The following is a 23,124-nucleotide window of genomic DNA, read 5'->3' on the forward strand; positions in this document are numbered from 1 at the left end:
AAAGTATTTAAAGTATTAAACTTAAATTTTGATAGGTTATAGTATTAATATATTTATACAGCATTTAGATTTCACAAATTTTCACAAGTTAGAAGGAATTCATCAAATTGCTTCGATCTAAAATCATCCCCTTTATATGATTGCCTATACGGATCTACTAGTGATCTGCTTGCCCCGAAATGACCCGGCCCAATAGGAAAATCCCAATTCATTTGGCCTTTCGATACAATCAAATAGAAAGCCCCAAGGGCGTCATATCCTAGGAGCCCAAACTATGTGATTGAATAAATCCTCCTCTATCTGTTGCGGGTCGAGTACTCCTTCTCCTTCCCCTTCTTCAAACTCCGATTTGTATTTTTTATAGAGATTTCTCTAATCAACAATAGAACAAGATTCATTTTGCATCATATATAAGGGATTCCCCGGCTCGGACCGAAGAAGCAATGTCACTCGATCATTATCAAACTGACTGGATACTAGGCGCTGTGCGTATCGACCCGTGCAGTGCTGGTAGCTAACGCGTTAAGTATCCCGCCTGAGGAGTATGTTCACAAGAATGAAACTCAAAGGAATTGACGGGGGCCCGCACAAGCGGTGGAGCATGTGGTTTAATCCGATGCAAAGCGAAGAAGAAAGAGGATATTTAACAAGTGTCTCATAAAAATATAATATTAAAAAAGATAGAAAATAATTTTTTTTAAAATTATTTATAAAATAAAAAAAATACACTACCAGATTATCAAATACTAACTCTTAATATTTTAATCATTTAAAATCTTTATTCTTTTTAAAATAATTCATATTCAATATTTATTACAAATATCTGAACATAAATGTAAATATAATTTTTCAAATTGTGAAAAATTATAAAATATACGTTTCTAAATAAGTGGGAGGGGTGGGAAGTGCAATATTAGCGTTTTATTACGGCTTGTTACCGGCATGCAAATCATGTCTGCCACAGTGCATACTCCATAATGTTCTAAAATCATCAAGTAAAAATGTGTTTTTCTCTCTTTCCCGTTGCATATAAAATGCATTTGGTCGTATAAACGTCAAAATTAGAAGCGACGGTGAAACTATTACCAACACTTCTTGATAATCTTAGTTGATTGATGTTAATTTTAACACTGCCATTAATTATGATGTAAAGTCAAATTGGGGTACTATAGTTTTAGTTTTTTTTTTCTTTAATTTTCAAATACACGCAGATGAAAAAAAGTGGGTTATCTTGCAAATTTATACAAGTAGTAGTTTGTGTCGTTTTTTACATGTGAATGACATAATAAAAGCGTAAACGGTACAGAAAAGTCAAAATACAGAATCATGTTGGTTCCCCATTGTCAACTAGCTATAGTCATAAGGTTGGATTGGCTTTTTTGTGGGACCATTCCCTTTGAACGACATAACAAATTATCCAATCCAATTTGGGTCCATGGCTGCTTCTTGGTTTTATTATTATATTGAGGATGGATGAGCTCAAACTCAACTTTGGATGATGCACAATCCCTTTTTCGATTGTTAGCTGCTTGATAATTACTTCAATCTTCTAAAGTTTAAATGTGCAGAAGAATCAGTTTGTTTTATCAAGGTATGTTTCAATGAAAAATTTTAAAATTTTGGATTTCTTTTAATTATTAATTCAAAGTGTTAGTTATTATAATTGTATTGTTTGGATAAATAATTATTTATGAAAAATTTATGAATTTAGAACATAATTATAAAATAAATAATAAATTTTTACCTTCAAATTTATCCCATAATAAAACCCACATTTTTTCCTAGTTACCTCCATTTTAGTAGAATCTAATTTTGTTTCTATAAAGAAGACAACATGGGGATTATAGTTCTTCAGCATGTGCTGAAGTCTTCTCACTGCTCATGGACTCCCCAAGCCACAAACATTTCATCATAAAATCTTCATTGCTCCTAGTTGACCTGTCCATTGGCGACTGCTGATATAATTGGTTGACTCATATAATGTTGTTCATCATTATACTTCGAAGAATTTGGTTTCACATAAACAGAGGCGAAGCCAAGGGGCTGGCATGGGCCCTAACCCCCCCTAAAATGTAAAATTTTATTTTAGGCCCTTAAATTTTTTTTAAAAATTTTAAATTAGTAAAGGTAAAATTACACTTTGGCCTCCCTAAAATTATAAAAATTTGATTTAATCCTTTATAAGTTATAAAGATATAAACTATAAAAAATTAAAATTTCATCCGCCCCTAAAAATTTTTTCTGGCTTTGCCCTGCACAGAAACAATCGGACCAAATTTGGAAACTCTAGGGTTTTTTTCCCCTCCAAATCTTTAATGGAATTATTTTCAAGTATCTTCCTCGATGGACAAAAACTATATCCACGCCCAAGTCGACCACAAGAAAAACAGAATAAGACAATATCTCATATTGAAATCTAGCATAAACTTGTGATATAAAGTTTTTTTATATATATAATATGATTACATTTGCAAAAATTATAAATATTTTTAATCATATAAAGTTTGTAATATATATTATAATTAAATAAAAATGATATTTTCAGTTTTAAGTTTTTTTTTTTAGTTTTATATTGGAACCATTTGTATCAAATGAAATAAGATGATGAGAAAATTTGAAAAACAAATAATTTGAGTTTCTTAAACTTTTAGAATTTAAAAAATTTTGATTAAATGAAATATTCTCTTAAATCCCTTATCTAAACACACTTTAAATATAAATAAATAATAATCTATAATCGGGTTTTAGTGTATTTTTGACTCAATGATATGAATTTAATTGAGAATTGATAAAAAAAATTAAAATTAATGATATGAAAGTCTTCTCACTTAAAAAATAAATAAATTTATATTTATTCAAAAAGCATGTATAAATTTTTTTTATACTGTTAAACTTTAGAATTTGATTATTTATAGCAAAATGAAAAAAAGGAAATGTGTTGAAGGGTTTAATAAATTAGTAGTTAAAAGCAAAAATTGCCATTTTCTTACAAAATAATGAATAAAAACAATTCAGTAGCGTGATAATTTTAATGAAGATGGAGTTTTAAGAAACTAAAAACTAACAAATGTAGAATGTAGAGTCACAATATTGGGTATGTTAGCCAGGTAATAAATCATTTATTTATGCCCAAACAGCGAGTGATTATAGCAGGAATTAGGGGAGTTCATAATTGATTATTATTTGCATTACTTTCTTTGTCTGATAACACGTTTTATCTCTTTAAAAAACCTAAGCCCTAAGCTATGGCTGCCGTTGCTTCTAACAGAATAAAAAGATGGCGGACGTCAGAAGCATCGGAAATGAGATACGGACAATTTCAGGGCTGCAATTTAAGCTGACTTCCGCTCTGCTCTGCTTTGCCTTGTCCCCTTTTTTATTTTATTGGAGTTGCCTTGGATCTTTCAAAGCAAATAATGACGATAATCATTGTGGTTGAAAAAAAACGTTGTTTCCTTTTTGCCATCTCTCCAAGTTGTCATAATGAATGAGATTATATATGTTTTTTTTTTGAAAAATAAACAAAATAACAACTTAAAACCTTATAAGAGATTTTAAAAGCTTTGTCTTGCTGAATAGTTGTAGCAACCAAATCAGGAGATATTTCAAAAAGCTGGAGAGGTGATTCCCAAGAAAGACTAAGCTTTGCCAAATGATCAGCAATTAAATTACTTTCCCTAGTGACATACTTAATTTCCCACTGGCCTTCAGAATGCAAAAGCCGTTTAACTCTTCTGAGCACGGTAATGCTTGAATCCATTGTTACTTCCATGGACAATGCCTTTAACACTTCAAGATTATCAGTTTGAATCCAGACTTTTTTATAACCCTTGCTTAATAAAATAAGAACTCCATCAAGGATGCCTCAGAGTTTTGCCTCCAGAGGTGAACATCTACCTAGATAATGAGTGAACCCCAAAATCCAATTGCCTCTTCAATCTCTAACCACACCTCCTGCTAAGGCATTTCCTGAGACTCTAGCAACTGCTCCATTAGAAAATAGATGAACCCAATTATCAGCCAAATGGTGACAAATTCCAGAATTAGTTGTAGTAGATTTTGCTACGAGTAGAAACGGTTCAAAATGTTGAGCCCAACTAAGAGAGGTTTTAATGATCTCATATACCGTCCAATTAATGTTTTGGAAGATGAAAAGATTTCTATTCTTCCAAAGTCTCCAAGCAACTATCCCAAATAGACACGACCAAGAAACTTTCTTATCCTGCAACTTATCATGACAACCAAGATTAGTGGAAAATAAAATTTGAAAGGGTTCAAAAAAAAAACCTGGAAAGCTTTTCTGCGGGAACAACGAGCCTCCAAGATTCTTTAGCTGTCGAGCAGTCATAGAGAACATGCAGAATATCCTCAGTGTCATGCCCACAAAGAAGACACGCACTACTTTGTCCAAATCCTCTCCTAGTTCATTTTGAATAAGTAAGGATCCTCTGTTTGGCTACAAGCCATAGAAAAAGACGAACTCTCTCTGGGCCTTGGTACTTCCAAACGGGCTTCCAATCATCATCATTAGGATTCTATGAACTCTCGCCCAATAAGGACTTCGCACGGAAAAAGACCCTGAAGCAGATCGAGCCCAAATGATCTTATCCACTCCCCTATCAAGATGAGGAGGGGGAATACTTACTATAAGCTTAATCATGATGTCAGGTAGCCATAAACGAAGCAGTTCCAAATTCCAAGTACCATCAAAGAGCAACCAATCTCTCAGAGTACACTCCAAATCAAGACTAGAATGAGCCGAGACATAAGGATGAAGGGGACCAACATCAGGAATCCAAGAATCTTTCTAGCCATGGATTGTTGTGCCATCACCAACAGACCATATGAGATTCTCACAAAAAAGGGACCTCACCTTAAAAAGGGAACGCCAAAGATAAGAACAATTACTTCTGTAAATGATGTTAGGAAGCTGATTCTTTCATCCATATTTCGAATGAAGAACACGAACCTAAAAAGCATCCTTCCGAGACACAAGATTAAACCCAATTTTTATAAGGAAAGAGTTATTCTGATCATGAAGATGCTGAAACCCAAGTCCTCCACGAGATCTAGGTTGACAAATGGACTCTCATCCAACTTAAGCACTTTTAGGGTGTCCAGTAGAACCTACCCAAATGAACTATCTAGCAATCTTTTCAATCTCATCACACACCCCTTTCAGAACTAGCATGGACTGCATGAAATAGTTAGGAATAGCGAGAAGAACTGATTGGGCAAGTGTGACATTGTAACACCCCTCGCCTGCATCCGACGCCGGGACGGGGTTTGAGGTGCTACCTGACTTTTACTAACATTTTCATACTAAATAGGGCCATAAAATCTCAAATAATTAAAAACTTTTCTTTTCACATGCAATTTGTTCCTTATGCGAGCTTACGAGGCCCAATACATGCATTCGGGGCGGTTCGGGACCCAATCGAAAACTCATGAAAAACTTAGAAAAATCTCTTGCGTTAAGGCTTCACACGCCCATGTGCTCAGGCCGTGTGGCCAGAAATAGGCTAATTATCAAGCCTTTTGTCACTCTCACACCACATGCATAGATACATACTTATCCAATAACAAACAACGTGGCATAAATGAGCTCTTAAACATCTACAAACATGTTATGCTCAAGTTATTTTCTTATGCAATAAATATTATAGAATTTGCCCATATCATTACCACATACTAGACATAACTATCATTACATCACAAACCATTCATGAAGCATTATTAACTATTTACCAATCACTTAATCCTGCATTAGTTACTAGCTCATCAATGAATCTCAATTCAATCTCCAGGCATACATGTTGTAAGCCACATCACAAGAGATAATAACATACATGCATAAGAATAATCATATAGGCCCATAATGTCATTAGCCAACATAGGCCAATTTACATGACTAATACTACCTTAATAACAAGCCAATGCCTTTGGCTAAATCATAATATTACATACTCACATTAAAACCCTATACATGCCATAGACTCAAATCACTTGAGTTTACTTACTCAGATAACGTTAACTCGATAGGGTGATAATATCTCTGACGGCCTCCAACCCGAGCTAACTTGGAAACTCTAGAAAACATGGGAAAGAAGGGGGGTAAGCTTTCGCTTAGTAAGTTCATATGAAAACAATAAGCAACTCATTAACTTGTTTTATCAATGTTTACAACATATTCTCAAGTTCACTACAAGCTGTCTTCCTGCTCAACAGTCACTAAATTATTTATATCTGGAGCTACGAAACTCAAAATTAAGTTCCGTTAATTTTACCTGAAACTAGACTCATTTATCTTTCTTTCATAAAATTTCCAGAATTTTTGACTTAGCCAATTAGTACATTTTATTCCTCAAGTTTGCTCCTGATTCACTGTCTGACAATTTCAACCCTTCTGCACTAAAGTTCAATTATCTCATAGTACAGGATTCGAATAATGTTCTCGTCTATTTCTCTTGAAACTAGACTCATATTTCTACTTACTAATTTTTTCTAGAATTTTTGGTAAATCCATTTAGTACATTTTATTAGTTAAATTTTCCCCTGTTTCAGGGTATGACTACTCTGACCCCTATGCACTACGAATCAAATTTCTCCATGTACAGAATTCCAATGACCATGCTGTTTGTTGCCCTTAAAAATAGACTCAATAAGGAATCTATGCAGGTAAGGTATGACTCTTAATAATTTTTTGTACAATTTACGGTGAATTTATAAAATCAAAACAGGGGATCTCAAATTCATTCAGACCCTGTTTCACAAGAATTTAAATATCACACAATATAGAATTCTTTTCTTCCTCTATTTCTTTCATGTGAAAATAGACTCATTAAGCTTTAATCCCATATTTTATTCTGCCTCTAACTCATTTTCCACTATTTTTAGTGTATTTTCAAAATTACACTACTGCAATAACTCAAATCTGTTAAGGCTAAGTTACTCATTCATGGTCATCGTTCATAATATTAATACAACACCATTTTATCCATCATGGTAAGAACACATATTATGCATCATAGATCATCACATATCAAGGCGTTCTCATAGGATTAGTATACATACTTGCACAACTCGTAACATAACTCGAGTGCATACTCACCAATGACTTACCTCATTGGGACCATCATCAACTCTTTCCTTGGATTGCCCGTTGAACACTTGGAATACTAATTGGATACTCGGAAAAGCCTTTGTACATAAGTGCCTCAATTGTAGCTAAAGCTACCTCATATCTCATTACATTTCAATGCTCACTCTCGAGCTAGTCATATAGACTCATAATTCCTAGTGACATGTCACTCGTATCCTATTCTATTCCTAAGGTTCAAACGGGATTTTTCCTCGTCTATTAAGGCTTTGTCTTATCATATTTCTATTAATCACATACACCTTAATATCTGTACAATTCATGTAATGATAACATTTAAATACATGTATAGCATGGTATTGTTTACATACGAACTTACCTCAATACCACAAAGGTGAAAAGGACATACTCGTCCATAAATCGATTTCTTTCCGTTCTAGGTCCAAGTCTCAATTTTCATCATCTATAACATCACATTTAGCCTACCAATCAGTCACAATATTCATATGGGTCTAAAAATCATATTTTTACAAATTTTCATTTTGACCCCTAAACTTTTGCATATTTGCACTTTTGCCCCAATGCTCGTAAATTAATTTTTATTCAATTTCTATAAGGTTTAAGACATGCTGAACATTTTTCTCTTCTATGGCAACTCCAAATTTTCACTAATTCACACACTTATGACCAATTTATAACTTTTACAATTTAACCCCTTTTTGATATTTTTACCGAAATTCATTGAATAAAACTCATATTTAACACATCAAACATTCATTATCCACTATAAATCATCAAAACACAACCATATCATGAATGGGTAAATTTTTAAACTCTAATTTCTTTTCAATCAATTGGTAGAAATAGAAAATTTAAGCTTCAGGGATCTCAAAAATACGAAAATCATTAAAAACGAGACAAAAACCGTACCTATATAAGCCATAGAAGCTTGGCCGAATGGAGCTCATCCATGGCTGCCATTTTCAGTTCTTTCCCACGGTTGAAGAAGAAAGAATGGAAAAAAAATGATAGCTTTTATCATTTTTGTCTTATTAGGTTATTTTAATTAATTTACAAAATTACCCTTTTTATTTCGACCAAATATCAAAAATACCAAACAAATATCCATTCACTAACTTATTAAAGGAATAATTATCACATAAGGACTTTCAATTTAAAACTCATAACAATTAGGCACCTCATATATAAAGAACTCAACTTTTGCACTTTTTACAATTTAGTCCTTTTGACTAAATTGAGTGCTCAAACGTCAAAATTTTCGAATGAAATTTTTACGAAATATTTTCATAAATTTATAGACTATAAAAATATAATAAAAATAAATTTTTTTTCTCGTCGGGTTTGTGGTCCCGAAACCACTGTTCTGACTAGACCCAAAATCGGGCTGTTACATTTCTTCCCCCCTTTAGGGATTTTCGTCCCCGAAAATCTTACCAGAAAAAAATTGTTCTCTACTTTCACGAGTCACTTATATCTTTTTCTCACAACTTACAAAACAACTCCGCACAAGCTCATACTCAAGATTTCCTATAGCTTTTCCATAGTTGAGGTATAAACCTCGGAGCTCAATTTGAAACACTGGAGACTGACATTCTTGGAACTATAAACTCAGAAACATACAACTCAGTCACATCTGTTGAATAATATATCTGTACATACTAAAATAATCATGCAGATTTCCATCATCAATCTTTCACAATTCAACTTGCATCTCTCCTTTTTCCTGGAAATGAGAGACATCCCGATACGAAATTCATAACAGTCTTTTCTCATTTTCTTCCCACTGTCATCATTGACAATAATAATCTCGAATACATTTGATATTCGGCTTTACCCTATAGACAATTCGACATCCTTTGAACGAATAAACAAGATACTACTGTGAACTCTGTACTCAATTCTCTGTATACCCAGAGTTTCTCAGTACTGAAATCTTACTCTGAATTAATAGTAATAGAAACCAGAAATCAAATCCTCCCTGCAATTCCAAATTAAAAGTCGAATCATGCTGTACTTGTTTAATTTACCACTTATAGCCACATTTCTATACTCTGATCATCAACTGTTTAGAAACTTTACTAACATGAATAAAATGATTCCAACTTCATAGATGTGGTCTTTTTATTAATCAGGATAACTATACTTATAACATCTCTCGAACAAGAGAAATCCAACTAATATGTTTCCATAACATACTTTCAAGAATAAAACCCATCATTTCTGACTGTACGACTACTTACCAAAGAACACGTTACAGTATTCTCGAACCAGAGAATAAACTTAAATGCACATAACTCAGATTTACTTTTGCAGAATAACTATTCTTTACCCCAGAAATTTTAAAGAAATCTCGACACTGAAATCTTCACACTTCTATGGTCGAGCCAGAAGCTTAATCATAACAGATTCTAATATCGCAAGTCAAAGATTACTCGTAAAGATAAGCCAAGCTTGATAATTCTTGAAACAAGAACGAGAGAAAAGCCAATATAAGAAATTCCAAGATATAAAGACTATACCAGAAATCCGAGAATATAATCCAGAAGAAAATAATAAATATGATCCAGAAAATCCCTCAGAGAAAACCAGAAGGAAACTACTGTCTGTACGCTCTAGAATTTCTCGTAACAGAGATAATATAATTCTCCAATATATATAAACCATAATCAATAGAACATCAGAATAATCTCATATAGATTTTTTACTATCAACTTCATTCCAGTATATCAGAATAGAAATCTGAAGAGATGGGGAAATGTCGATCATAACTAACTGGACCAATAGAACTTTTCATCTAATATCATAGTCACTAGCATCTTCATACGATAGAATTTCCATTCGAAAGGGATAACCATACATATTCCCCAAAATAGAGGAAAACATAGAATACTCAGAAGAGAAAGATAGCCATCACTTTATTTAATTGAATCCGTCATATTCAGACATCTGTGCAAGTCCGACATTATTCCTCTAACTAATTCTGTCTTCGCTAATCTCATACTATTCCATTATTGTACTCTTCAGTTTCACTTTTGCAAGCATATGCAACATATCTCTCGAAAATCTCATCGTATAACTCTATTCTGGTAAGGGGGCGAAGATTGTAAAGCCTCTAAACTTTTGACTCTCAAGCAAATACATATTCAACAACAACATAGCATTACACACATCGATTCAAACATTTCAAATTTCCAACTTGTTATGAACACATTTTCACATATCTGAGTAATACATGCAACTTTATTTCGTGCGAATATTAGCTAAACATAAGTGAATTTATCATAACTCAAACTTTCATTTCTTTTTCTCAAATTACCCTTAATGTTTTATCAAATTTCCATATTTAGTCTTAATCACTTGCCAATATTTATCAAATTGGAGAACGTCTTATGGTTTTGAGTACATCGCTTACTTGATGCCATAGTTCAACTATGGTCTTGTACTAGCTCTCATCCATCTGTGCCGATGCCATGTCCCAGACAGGTCTTACACTGACACATGTAACCGTGCTGACGCATGTCCCAGACATGTCTTACACTAGCACATCCCGTAGCCAACGCATGTCCCAGACATGTCTGACATTGGCTAACATCTCGAGGCCGATGCATGTCCCAGACATGTCTTACACTGGATCTCATACTGTGGCTGATGCATGTCCCAAACATGTCTTACACTAGCCCTTGCCTCAATGCCGATGCCATGTCCCATACATGGTCTTACACTGGCATACAAATCTCATGTATTGCCATGGTCCAACAATGGTCTTTTCCGTCAATTCATTAGTGAACGATCGTACTCATTCCCTGCGTTCCACCCAATTTGATCTTTCATTACAACTTTCATGCTATTGTGACATTTATGATTCTGTAACTGAGATTATAAAGCATAACATTACTACATCTTGACTTCATCAATCTAGACATAAATGTCAACCTCATGTATATACTAATTATTAATCATGCAATAAAAGCATTCATACATACATTCTGTCATTTCAAGCAAATTTCTTTCTTTTCCTAAACACTTGGCCAAATCAAGTTGGACATTTAACATCGTATGAATACTAACATGCATAAAAGCGTTTTTTCACAACTTAACTGTGTTTTACTCCACTATTTCACATTCTTTATCTCAAGAGTATCACATAATGAAAACTAGTTCATATAAAAAAATCATGGATTTCTTTTCATACCTTTCCCAATTTTCAGCATATCATAAGCATGATTCAATAATCTCAACTTTACTCTTATCTCTATCAAGATTTGCTCGGTTGGAACTCATTCCTGTCTTAATCAACAGTTTTGTTAGGGCCGAGAGATATCACACTATCACGAGTAATACTATGGCATGTATAGCTAGACTCTCTTACGCTAGGTTAGTCCGAGAACCGACTAAACCATGCTCTGATACCACTAAATGTAACACCCCTCGCCTGCATCCGACGCCGGGACGGGGTTTGAGGTGCTACCTGACTTTTACTAACATTTTCATACTAAATAGGGCCATAAAATCTCAAATAATTAAAAACTTTTCTTTTCACATGCAATTTGTTCCTTATGCGAGCTTACGAGGCCCAATACATGCATTCGGGGCGGTTCGGGACCCAATCGAAAACTCATGAAAAACTTAGAAAAATCTCTTGCGTTAAGGCTTCACACGCCCATGTGCTCAGGCCGTGTGGCCAGAAATAGGCTAATTATCAAGCCTTTTGTCACTCTCACACCACATGCATAGATACATACTTATCCAATAACAAACAACGTGGCATAAATGAGCTCTTAAACATCTACAAACATGTTATGCTCAAGTTATTTTCTTATGCAATAAATATTATAGAATTTGCCCATATCATTACCACATACTAGACATAACTATCATTACATCACAAACCATTCATGAAGCATTATTAACTATTTACCAATCACTTAATCCTGCATTAGTTACTAGCTCATCAATGAATCTCAATTCAATCTCCAGGCATACATGTTGTAAGCCACATCACAAGAGATAATAACATACATGCATAAGAATAATCATATAGGCCCATAATGTCATTAGCCAACATAGGCCAATTTACATGACTAATACTACCTTAATAACAAGCCAATGCCTTTGGCTAAATCATAATATTACATACTCACATTAAAACCCTATACATGCCATAGACTCAAATCACTTGAGTTTACTTACTCAGATAACGTTAACTCGATAGGGTGATAATATCTCTGACGGCCTCCAACCCGAGCTAACTTGGAAACTCTAGAAAACATGGGAAAGAAGGGGGGTAAGCTTTCGCTTAGTAAGTTCATATGAAAACAATAAGCAACTCATTAACTTGTTTTATCAATGTTTACAACATATTCTCAAGTTCACTACAAGCTGTCTTCCTGCTCAACAGTCACTAAATTATTTATATCTGGAGCTACGAAACTCAAAATTAAGTTCCGTTAATTTTACCTGAAACTAGACTCATTTATCTTTCTTTCATAAAATTTCCAGAATTTTTGACTTAGCCAATTAGTACATTTTATTCCTCAAGTTTGCTCCTGATTCACTGTCTGACAATTTCAACCCTTCTGCACTAAAGTTCAATTATCTCATAGTACAGGATTCGAATAATGTTCTCGTCTATTTCTCTTGAAACTAGACTCATATTTCTACTTACTAATTTTTTTCTAGAATTTTTGGTAAATCCATTTAGTACATTTTATTAGTTAAATTTTCCCCTGTTTCAGGGTATGACTACTCTGACCCCTATGCACTACGAATCAAATTTCTCCATGTACAGAATTCCAATGACCATGCTGTTTGTTGCCCTTAAAAATAGACTCAATAAGGAATCTATGCAGGTAAGGTATGACTCTTAATAATTTTTTGTACAATTTACGGTGAATTTATAAAATCAAAACAGGGGATCTCAAATTCATTCAGACCCTGTTTCACAAGAATTTAAATATCACACAATATAGAATTCTTTTTCTTCCTCTATTTCTTTCATGTGAAAATAGACTCATTAAGCTTTAATCCCATATTTTATTCTGCCTCTAACTCATTTTCCACTATTTTTAGTGTATTTTCAAAATTACACTACTGCAATAACTCAAATCTGTTAAGGCTAAGTTACTCATTCATGGTCATCGTTCATAATATTAATACAACACCATTTTATCCATCATGGTAAGAACACATATTATGCATCATAGATCATCACATATCAAGGCGTTCTCATAGGATTAGTATACATACTTGCACAACTCGTAACATAACTCGAGTGCATACTCACCAATGACTTACCTCATTGGGACCATCATCAACTCTTTCCTTGGATTGCCCGTTGAACACTTGGAATACTAATTGGATACTCGGAAAAGCCTTTGCACATAAGTGCCTCAATTGTAGCTAAAGCTACCTCATATCTCATTACATTTCAATGCTCACTCTCGAGCTAGTCATATAGACTCATAATTCCTAGTGACATGTCACTCGTATCCTATTCTATTCCTAAGGTTCAAACGGGATTTTTCCTCGTCTATTAAGGCTTTGTCTTATCATATTTCTATTAATCACATACACCTTAATATCTGTACAATTCATGTAATGATAACATTTAAATACATGTATAGCATGGTATTGTTTACATACGAACTTACCTCAATACCACAAAGGTGAAAAGGACATACTCGTCCATAAATCGATTTCTTTCCGTTCTAGGTCCAAGTCTCAATTTTCATCATCTATAACATCACATTTAGCCTACCAATCAGTCACAATATTCATATGGGTCTAAAAATCATATTTTTACAAATTTTCATTTTGACCCCTAAACTTTTGCATATTTGCACTTTTGCCCCAATGCTCGTAAATTAATTTTTATTCAATTTCTATAAGGTTTAAGACATGCTGAACATTTTTCTCTTCTATGGCAACTCCAAATTTTCACTAATTCACACACTTATGACCAATTTATAACTTTTACAATTTAACCCCTTTTTGATATTTTTACCGAAATTCATTGAATAAAACTCATATTTAACACATCAAACATTCATTATCCACTATAAATCATCAAAACACAACCATATCATGAATGGGTAAATTTTTAAACTCTAATTTCTTTTCAATCAATTGGTAGAAATAGAAAATTTAAGCTTCAGGGATCTCAAAAATACGAAAATCATTAAAAACGAGACAAAAACCGTACCTATATAAGCCATAGAAGCTTGGCCGAATGGAGCTCATCCATGGCTGCCATTTTCAGTTCTTTCCCACGGTTGAAGAAGAAAGAATGGAAAAAAAAATGATAGCTTTTATCATTTTTGTCTTATTAGGTTATTTTAATTAATTTACAAAATTACCCTTTTTATTTCAACCAAATATCAAAAATACCAAACAAATATCCATTCACTAACTTATTAAAGGAATAATTATCACATAAGGACTTTCAATTTAAAACTCATAACAATTAGGCACCTCATATATAAAGAACTCAACTTTTGCACTTTTTACAATTTAGTCCTTTTGACTAAATTGAGTGCTCAAACGTCAAAATTTTCGAATGAAATTTTTACGAAATATTTTCATAAATTTATAGACTATAAAAATATAATAAAAATAAAATTTTTTTTCTCGTCGGGTTTGTGGTCCCGAAACCACTGTTCTGACTAGACCCAAAATCGGGCTGTTACAGACATGCCCCACAAAACACAATTTTTTAGCTTCCCAATTCTGGAGTTTACTCATCACTTTTTCAACTATAAAATTCATAGTGCTTTTAGTAACCCGATCATGGAAGAGTGGCACCCCCAAATACCTCCTTAGGTTAAGAACCTTTTGGAATTCAAAGAATGAGTCTATGATCCAATTTAATACGTGGGAGGTGATAAACTAAAGTATGCAGAAAGTTTGAGATCCAAGAATCATTTGCTAATGCCCGATCAATCTGTTCATATGTATTAATTCTTTGCCAAGTAAATGCTGGACCTCTGAATCCAAGATCCTGCAAATTACAAGATTCAACAAAATTACCAAATACCTTGCATCTCTTACCCGTGGATCAATCACTTTTTTTTTATCCTTAGGAGAGAGGATAGCATTAAAATCCTCCAAAATAAGCCAAGGTATAGGATCAAGAGGTAAGACTTCCATTAAGTCAGCCTAAAGAGGCTTCCTTTTAACTCTGTCAGGGCTACCATACACAACAAAGATAAAAAAGTGAGTTATAAACAGTGTTGCCCTGAATACGAAGAAACATAAATTGAGGGTGATTATGAATAATATTAATACAAATATTATCCTTCCATCCAACCTATATGCCACTTAAAAAACCAATAGACTCAATGCGATGAGAAAAATCAAAAACCAATTTATCAATGACAGTATTAGCTTTTTTACCATTAACTCTCGGTTCCAAAAGGCACACAATATTTGGTTTATGCTCAAAATTATACTCAAGGAAAGCCCGTAGAAACTACTACTCGTACAACCTTGACAATTCTAAGAAAAAATTGATAAATTTAAATCCATAAAAATAAACAAGAAAATAGTAATAAAAATAAAATAACACCAAAGAACTTTACTGTGTAAAACATAAAAAATCATTCTTGAATTCTTTTTACCAAGATCTGGGACAATAACTTTCGAGTCAATACTTCGTAATGTGGAGACTGTTTGAGCCAACATAGACATAGAATCACTCAAAGGAATTTTAGAATTATTTTTAGGTTTAAAATTAACCCCTTTTTTCCCATGCGTAATTTTATTAATCTTTTTAGTAGCTCGAAAACCCCCATCTTTACTGCCCATCGATTTTCCCAAGTTTCGTATCTTATTACCACCAGAAGGTGACACTTTAATCTTCCTTATAAGGTCCCCTCCAACTGTTCCTTCCTCATTGAAGGAGATAGCAGTGTGCCTATTTGAATTTAAACCACCAGAGGAATCAGCCACTTGAATATCGAACAGTTCTGGCACCGAAGAATTAGACTTGGTTTGCATATTTGAGCCATCTCCCTCGCTCTCCTCCTGTCCAACAAAGACTAGATATTCGAGGTAACAAGATGTCATATCCGGTAAGTTAGGGCACAACACCTCGAATCTCGGAGAGTAAGCATTTTATGCAAAACTCGTATTGCTATTTAAAAGAATGTTCCGTTATTTAGGTTAAATGAGAAAAATCAAAACCCAGTAAGTTAGGACACGATTTTCTCGAATTTCCAAATACGGATCATTGCCTTTATAAAAGAATCGATTTTGGGTCAGGTGAAGGTTAATATAACATAAGTTGTAATAAAATGAGATAATAAAGAATGCATAAACAAATTCAAATTTCGATATTAACAGACATAACAGAATATTCATAGACACGAATGTGAATGATAATGATAAGAGTAAAAATAAAATAAATAAAGAAAATGAATAAGTTAAAATAAAAAGGCAATAATAAATAAGCTAAAAATATTTGAAATTAAAAAAGAACTAGTAGTAAATAAATAAATATTATGTAAGACTATTTAAAAAAAATGATAGTAATAGTAATGATAATAATATTTGTAACACCCCCTTAATCCCGTCCCGTCGCCAGAACAGGATTACGGAGCATTACTAGTCCTTTCAATACTTTTATGCATTAAACAGGGATAATTATGATACGTAAATTAAAATTATGTCATTTTGTATCTTAAATGGGCCTATATTGATTACTATAAACATTTGAATTCAACCGGGGTTCGATATGAAGCTTATAAAAATTTTCATGAAAACTTAAAAATTTCCTTTTATGAACAGTGTCACACGCCCGTGAAACCTAGGGGACACGCCCTTGTTCCTTTCTTACACGTCCGTGTGGGAACACCATGTTGTTTTTCTTTAGAATCTGTTAATTTCGCAAGGCCAAAGCACACACCTGTGTGTTGAGCCCATGTAGCATTTCCAATATGCTAGTTAGAGAACATTTTGGGTGCAAGGGACACACGGCCTAACGACACGCTTGTGTGTGAGCCGGGTGTCTTACACGATCTGATCACACGCCCATGTGACCTGGCCGTGTGGACCTATGATAAGCTTCGTTTTGCAAGTTACTAACCCTGAAAATTTCAATCCACAACCAATACAAATACCACTCCAAACGCATTTTATATATTATCCAATACTTAACTTTAAACACTTATCACGTATCATTATCAATTATCAATTTACTTATTTCACTATTACAATCACGATTCAATATGACACACTTAAGACATCCTAGGTACATGCCACTACCGATAATTAACATGCTTTACCTTTTTGAGTTCGGGATCGGTTTAATATACTGATTTGACGATCTGTCTTTAACCTAACCTGCGCACGGAAACAAACCGTACGCTGAGAATGAACTCAGTGGTATTTCTATAAACAGAATTACTGAACAGTGTAAGAAATTTAACATTTACTTAAGTCATATAATAATCATAGTAACTTGTAAATCACTAAATAATAATAGTTGTCATTCATATATATACATTCGAGCTTTAAAAAGAAATTTAACATTTACTTAAGTCATATAATAATCATAGTAACTTGTAAATCACTAAATAATAATACTTGTCATTCATATATATACATTCGAGCTTTAAACTTTAACTTCATAGTCTCTATACTTCAGTCATTTAATTTAAATCTCGTAACATATATACTTTACCATTTGGATCGGTCTACCTTCATTGTCCATTTGTACCTTTCATTTCATCATTCAACAATTAATATAACAATTACTTTCATTAGCAGTCAACATTCATGTATTCACTTTAAACATTACTTTAGAATCTTAATACTTCAACCATTTACTCTTCATTGTTTAGCTTTAAAACTTTATTAATCGGTCTTCAATATACTTTTATTACTATACAGTAATCTTTATCTGTCATGAAATCAAGCAGTCTTTTTAGACATAACAGTCAATAAATAATAAATTAGTAACATTCATTCTTTGATATCCTTGATTATTCACCTTTCATTCAATATTCTGTACTATCTTATTTCAATAACAGTCAATATTTGATAACAACCAATTGATCCTTATTGTTCAGTACCAGTCAGTCAACAGTAATAATCGGTTAATCAGTAATATTCATTTATTCAGTATTAGTTGTTTATTCTGTATCAGTCAATTATTCAGTAGCAGACAGTTTTTAATACTTTTCATTACCCCTATTAACATGACTCGGACCTGGACGGATACACGAATCCAAATCCAACCCACATACCAGGGATATAATACAGTGTTTCATCGGTCGAAGCCGGAATACACCGTAACGGTAACACTAACAGTAACAGTAGTGGCACACAAAGTACCTCATTGGAACAAATCCGAAACAGTAACAGTAACAGTCACAGTTAAGTACAGAGTACCTCTTCGGAACGAATCCCGAACAGTCACAGTCTGGTGACACATAAAGTGTCTCATCGACACAGAGTCGGAATATCCCTAACTCCACTGATCCTATGACATGCCAACTATATCCGACTAGCCCGACATTGTTAATAGGGTTTTCAGTCTTCTTTTAAATAACAGTCTTTTTTTTCGATGTTTAAAATTAGTAAATATTTCAATTCATTTCTCAATAATCACACACTAATCACACATTCAATCCAATATCAATAATCACATATAATTCATGAATTTTTATTCTATTCAATACCATAATAATAATTATTATTACCATTCATACTAAATAATAGATTCAACAAATAATTATTAAATCCGGTTTATAGAAATACAAACCGTAATTCTCGAGTCCACTCGATATCCTCGTCCATTTTCTTTTTCCCTTTCCTCGATGACACTTTCGGTGCTATATTAGCTACGGAAAAATTAACACAACATTTAAGATCATTAATATCACATTCTTAAGATTTCCATGTAACTTTTCCAAAAATTCCAATTTAGTCCTTCCACCATAACCATTCTTTTTCTTCAAAATTAACTTAAGTTTTCATCTTCATACTTGGTTAAAATAAATTCCAGCATTTCATGTTCAACATAAAACTTAAATTCTGAATTTCTTTCAACTTAGTCCTTACTATATCAAAACTTAACTCTCTCTTTACGATTTAATCCTTATATCATTTCTAACTTGAATTTCTATCAATTTAGCCTTTAATTCATCTTTTTATTCAACATGAACAATATTTAGAAATCTAATAACTTTCAAAATATCAACTTAATTTCATCAAAACTTTGTTCTAAAGCTTTTAAAACATCAAAATTAAGTAAAAGGGCTAAATTGACTTACCTATTAAAGTTTAAAACTTTAAAACCTTGATTTCTCCTTTTTCTTTTTCTTTTCTCTTTTCTTCCTTCTTTCCCTGCTAACCGTGGCCTTCTTTCTTGCCTTTTTCTTTATTTCATTTCTTTATTTCTTTTGTTTCTTTATTTAGCTATTATAATATTGTATTATTACTAAATAATACTTATTTATTATTTATACATGTGTATATTATTAGTACATATGTATCCATATATCACCATACACTTGTCTTTTATTTATTATATTTTATATTATTATATTAATATAATATACTTTAATTATTATTATTTTACTTATATATTAAGTAAATACACGTGTATAATACATGTGTACCATTTATATTTGTACACGTTTAACTTATTTTATCCATACATTTGTCACCCATTTTTGGCTTATTTGCCTATCTAATCCCTTCACTTTTCTTTATTCTATAATTAAACTTTTATTCTTTATTCAATTTAATCCTTCTACTTAATTATTCCTAATTACGCTAAATTCACTTTATTAGACTTTAATTAATCACTTACTTAACTTCGTAAATATTTTTAATAAATATTTAGAATCCATTTTTCATAAACGGAGACCCGAAATTACACTTTTCCAGTATCGGTAAAAATTCGGGTCATTACATTATTAATGGTAATCATGCAAGGAATAAATATTTTTTAAATTTGAAATGATGTAAAAAGATATATAAATAAATAAATAATATATAATGTAAGTGAGGAATAAAGATAAAATGAGTGTATTTAAAGAGTAATAGGTAAAAATAATATAATAGTAATAATAACAATATAATAATAGTAATAAAAATAATAGTAATAATAATAATAATATATTTATAATTATAATAATAGTTAATGATAATAAAAATAATAGTAAAGAAAAGAAAAGTAAAATTAATAACGATAATAACGAATATAAGTAATAATAATAATAATAATGAAAATAAAAGTAATAATAATAGTGATAATAATAATAATATATTAAATTAGTTAATTTAATATAAAATATTGAAATGAACAAAAAAAAGACTAAATTGAACCTAAAATGAAAGTTTGGGGCCAATTTGAAAATAAATAAAGAAGAAGAAGACCAAATCGAACGTGCAAACAAAAAGGAGGGACCAAATCGGGCAATAAACCCTCCCTCTAAAAACGCATAACATCAAGTAGGACCCAATTGAAATCTAAGCACAAGTTCAGGGTAAAATTAAAACCAAAAAAAATTAATTGCAAAGTAATGGAAAAGCGCAAAGGCTAAAAGTGCAATTAGCCCTTCCGTTAAAAAAAACTCGAATCCTGAGGCGGGTCAGGTCGGATCGGGTCGGACCAAGGGCAAAACGACGTCGTTTTGGGGCTTATGGACGCCGGCCAAAACGACGTCGTTTTATATGGCCTATATAAGTTAAAACTAATAATAATAAAAAATCATTTGTTATCAGTTCTTAAAAAAAAATCTTTCATTTTCTTTGCAGGTCTCCTAATCCGACGAGGGTTCCGGCCAGTCGCCACCGTCCTTCGCCGTGCCTCTGCTGCCGGCTACCGCTGTGTACGACAGTTGGAGGTCATAATTTCCCCTTTTTCCGGCGCTTTGAAAAGTATTCGTTTCTTTTGTCTTTATGCTTCTTATTTATGCGTGTATAAATATAAAGGGGAATAGATTCGAAAATAAGACAGAAATAAAAAAAAATCACCTTAGGCTTTCGATTTCGATTTTTTTGGTATTTTGGTTCCCTGATTTGGTGCTATTCTCATGCTTTTGGTATCACTGGAATCACTATTTTTTGTTTGTGTTTTAAAACCGAATGCTTGTATTTATGAAAATTCCCCCAATGTTACAATGTATTTTGGGGCTGGCTTTTTATAGCCATTTTACATGCTTTTTTTTATTGTTTACTGTCTCTTTCTCTTTAAATCCTTACAAGTGCAAGTGGCGGTGGATGTGACGAGGCGGTGGCCAGGCTCTGACAGTGGCTAGGGTAGGCTGCGGCGCCACTTGGGTTAGAAGGTTTATTTTTTGTTAAGGTTTTGGGCTAGTTTAGTGGGCTTGGGGTTTTTAGTGGGTCTGGGTAGCTTTAGGTTTTGGTGGTTTGGACTTTGTTTTGGCCCGGGCCAAAATTGGACTGAACAATGATTCATTTCTATATAAAGCTTATTATTATTATTTTTTTTATTTTTGTCGAGGTGTTTTATTACAAGGGTTTTAACTTTTGTAATGTAAAGACACGAGGTTTTCAAAGAGATTTGTAATTTCCGATTTCCAAGCAATTTTAAATTTTTTTTTTTTTGGTAATGAAAGTGGGCAAAATCCTAAGATGAATAATGTTCAAATATAATCAACAAAACCTGCAGGAAGATCATCTTGCAAAAGTGAAGTAATACTGGCAGGGGGTGTCTGAAACATCTGCATATCATACCCATCTATCAACAGTACAGCCTCCGCCACCTTGTCAACCTTACGCAGGACGTGTTCTATAGAGACTTGCCATTGCCATGGTTGCCGACACAGCTCTCGGATAACTCGTACAGATGGAAAAGGACTGATAAACTCAGCTACAATATCGTTGAGTTTTCAGACACCAAAGATGTTATCACATTCAAAACGACATTTCTATATCCAAACTACCACGTTAAACTAAGCGCCCACAAATACTTGATACATATTACATAGGGATCGATTAAGATATTGTACATATTCCTCTTTTTTTTTATTTTTTTATTTTACGGATTTGGTCCTTCACATACCTTGTTGACAAGTCTAATTGTTAATGCTACCAAGAAACAAAGTATATATTTTATAAAATTTTTCCCTTGATTTTTTTAATATAAATAAGACATTTTTTTAATTTTATTATATGTTTTGATTATATCTATTTTTTTTGACACAATATCTAGAACTGCCAATAACTTCTCTCCAACCTATAAATATAAAGATAATATTCTTCAGCACACTTGAACCCACGTCCTTCTGCATTGACATCAATACTTATATCAATCGAGTTAAGACTCAATCAACAAATATATATTATTAAAAAACCACTCTCTTGATTTTAAAAAAGATCACTCTTAGAATAATAAAAAGGTGTATCTTATTGATTATTCACTAATCATAGATGAATTAATCTACTATAAACAAAAATAGACGAATTAATGCATAGCCATGAACCCATACAAAATAGTGGAATATGCCACCAAATCGAGCAGCTGTTAATTCCTAAAGATGCATAGTTAAGTAAATTATGAGCCGGTTGGTTACTGGACCTCAAGACATGCTTAACCGAGATATAATTAAAGTTAGTTTTGTTAATATCACTATTTACACTCCAAGCTTCACATATTTAAAATATTAACTTATTTTTAATTTAATATTTAACAATTTTTTTTTGTATTCTCTACATCTGTTTAACGATCTATGATTGAAGTTTGAGCTTAACCCTCCTAATAATGTCGTCTCCAAAGTTTAAACTTATATTCTCTCTTTAAAATGTCATATGTCTTACTACTACACTTAATACTTGTTGATATATGTTTTTTAATGTTTATATTATAGTAATATGTATTATTTTACATATAGTTTTTTTATGTGATATACATCACATAATACATAAAAATAGTATAAAATAAAATAAATATTATAATGTTAAAAACGGATTTGACTTTAAAAATATGGGTATAATTATTTTGTTAAAATACATTTATCGAGCCCAATATTTTT

At 32.5% G+C, this 23,124-nt stretch overlaps 2 long non-coding RNA genes across 2 annotated transcripts; both read right to left on the reverse strand.

The window, feature by feature from the left end:
• Positions 1-3,475: 3,475 nt before the first annotated feature.
• LOC121229449 (uncharacterized) lies at positions 3,476-8,325 on the reverse strand. Its single transcript, XR_005927197.1, has 3 exons — positions 8,030-8,325; positions 7,479-7,562; positions 3,476-6,089 (listed from the first exon to the last, which is right to left on the reverse strand). It is a non-coding gene; the product is annotated as an uncharacterized lncRNA (long non-coding RNA).
• A 2,556-nt stretch (positions 8,326-10,881) lies between these two features.
• LOC121229450 (uncharacterized) lies at positions 10,882-14,616 on the reverse strand. The gene is made up of 3 exons (XR_005927198.1): positions 14,322-14,616; positions 13,771-13,854; positions 10,882-12,379 (listed from the first exon to the last, which is right to left on the reverse strand). It is a non-coding gene; the product is annotated as an uncharacterized lncRNA (long non-coding RNA).
• Positions 14,617-23,124: the final 8,508 nt, after the last annotated feature.

Source organism: Gossypium hirsutum, chromosome A05 (genome assembly GCF_007990345.1).
Source record: "Gossypium hirsutum isolate 1008001.06 chromosome A05, Gossypium_hirsutum_v2.1, whole genome shotgun sequence".
NCBI classification, from domain to species: domain Eukaryota; kingdom Viridiplantae; phylum Streptophyta; class Magnoliopsida; order Malvales; family Malvaceae; genus Gossypium; species Gossypium hirsutum.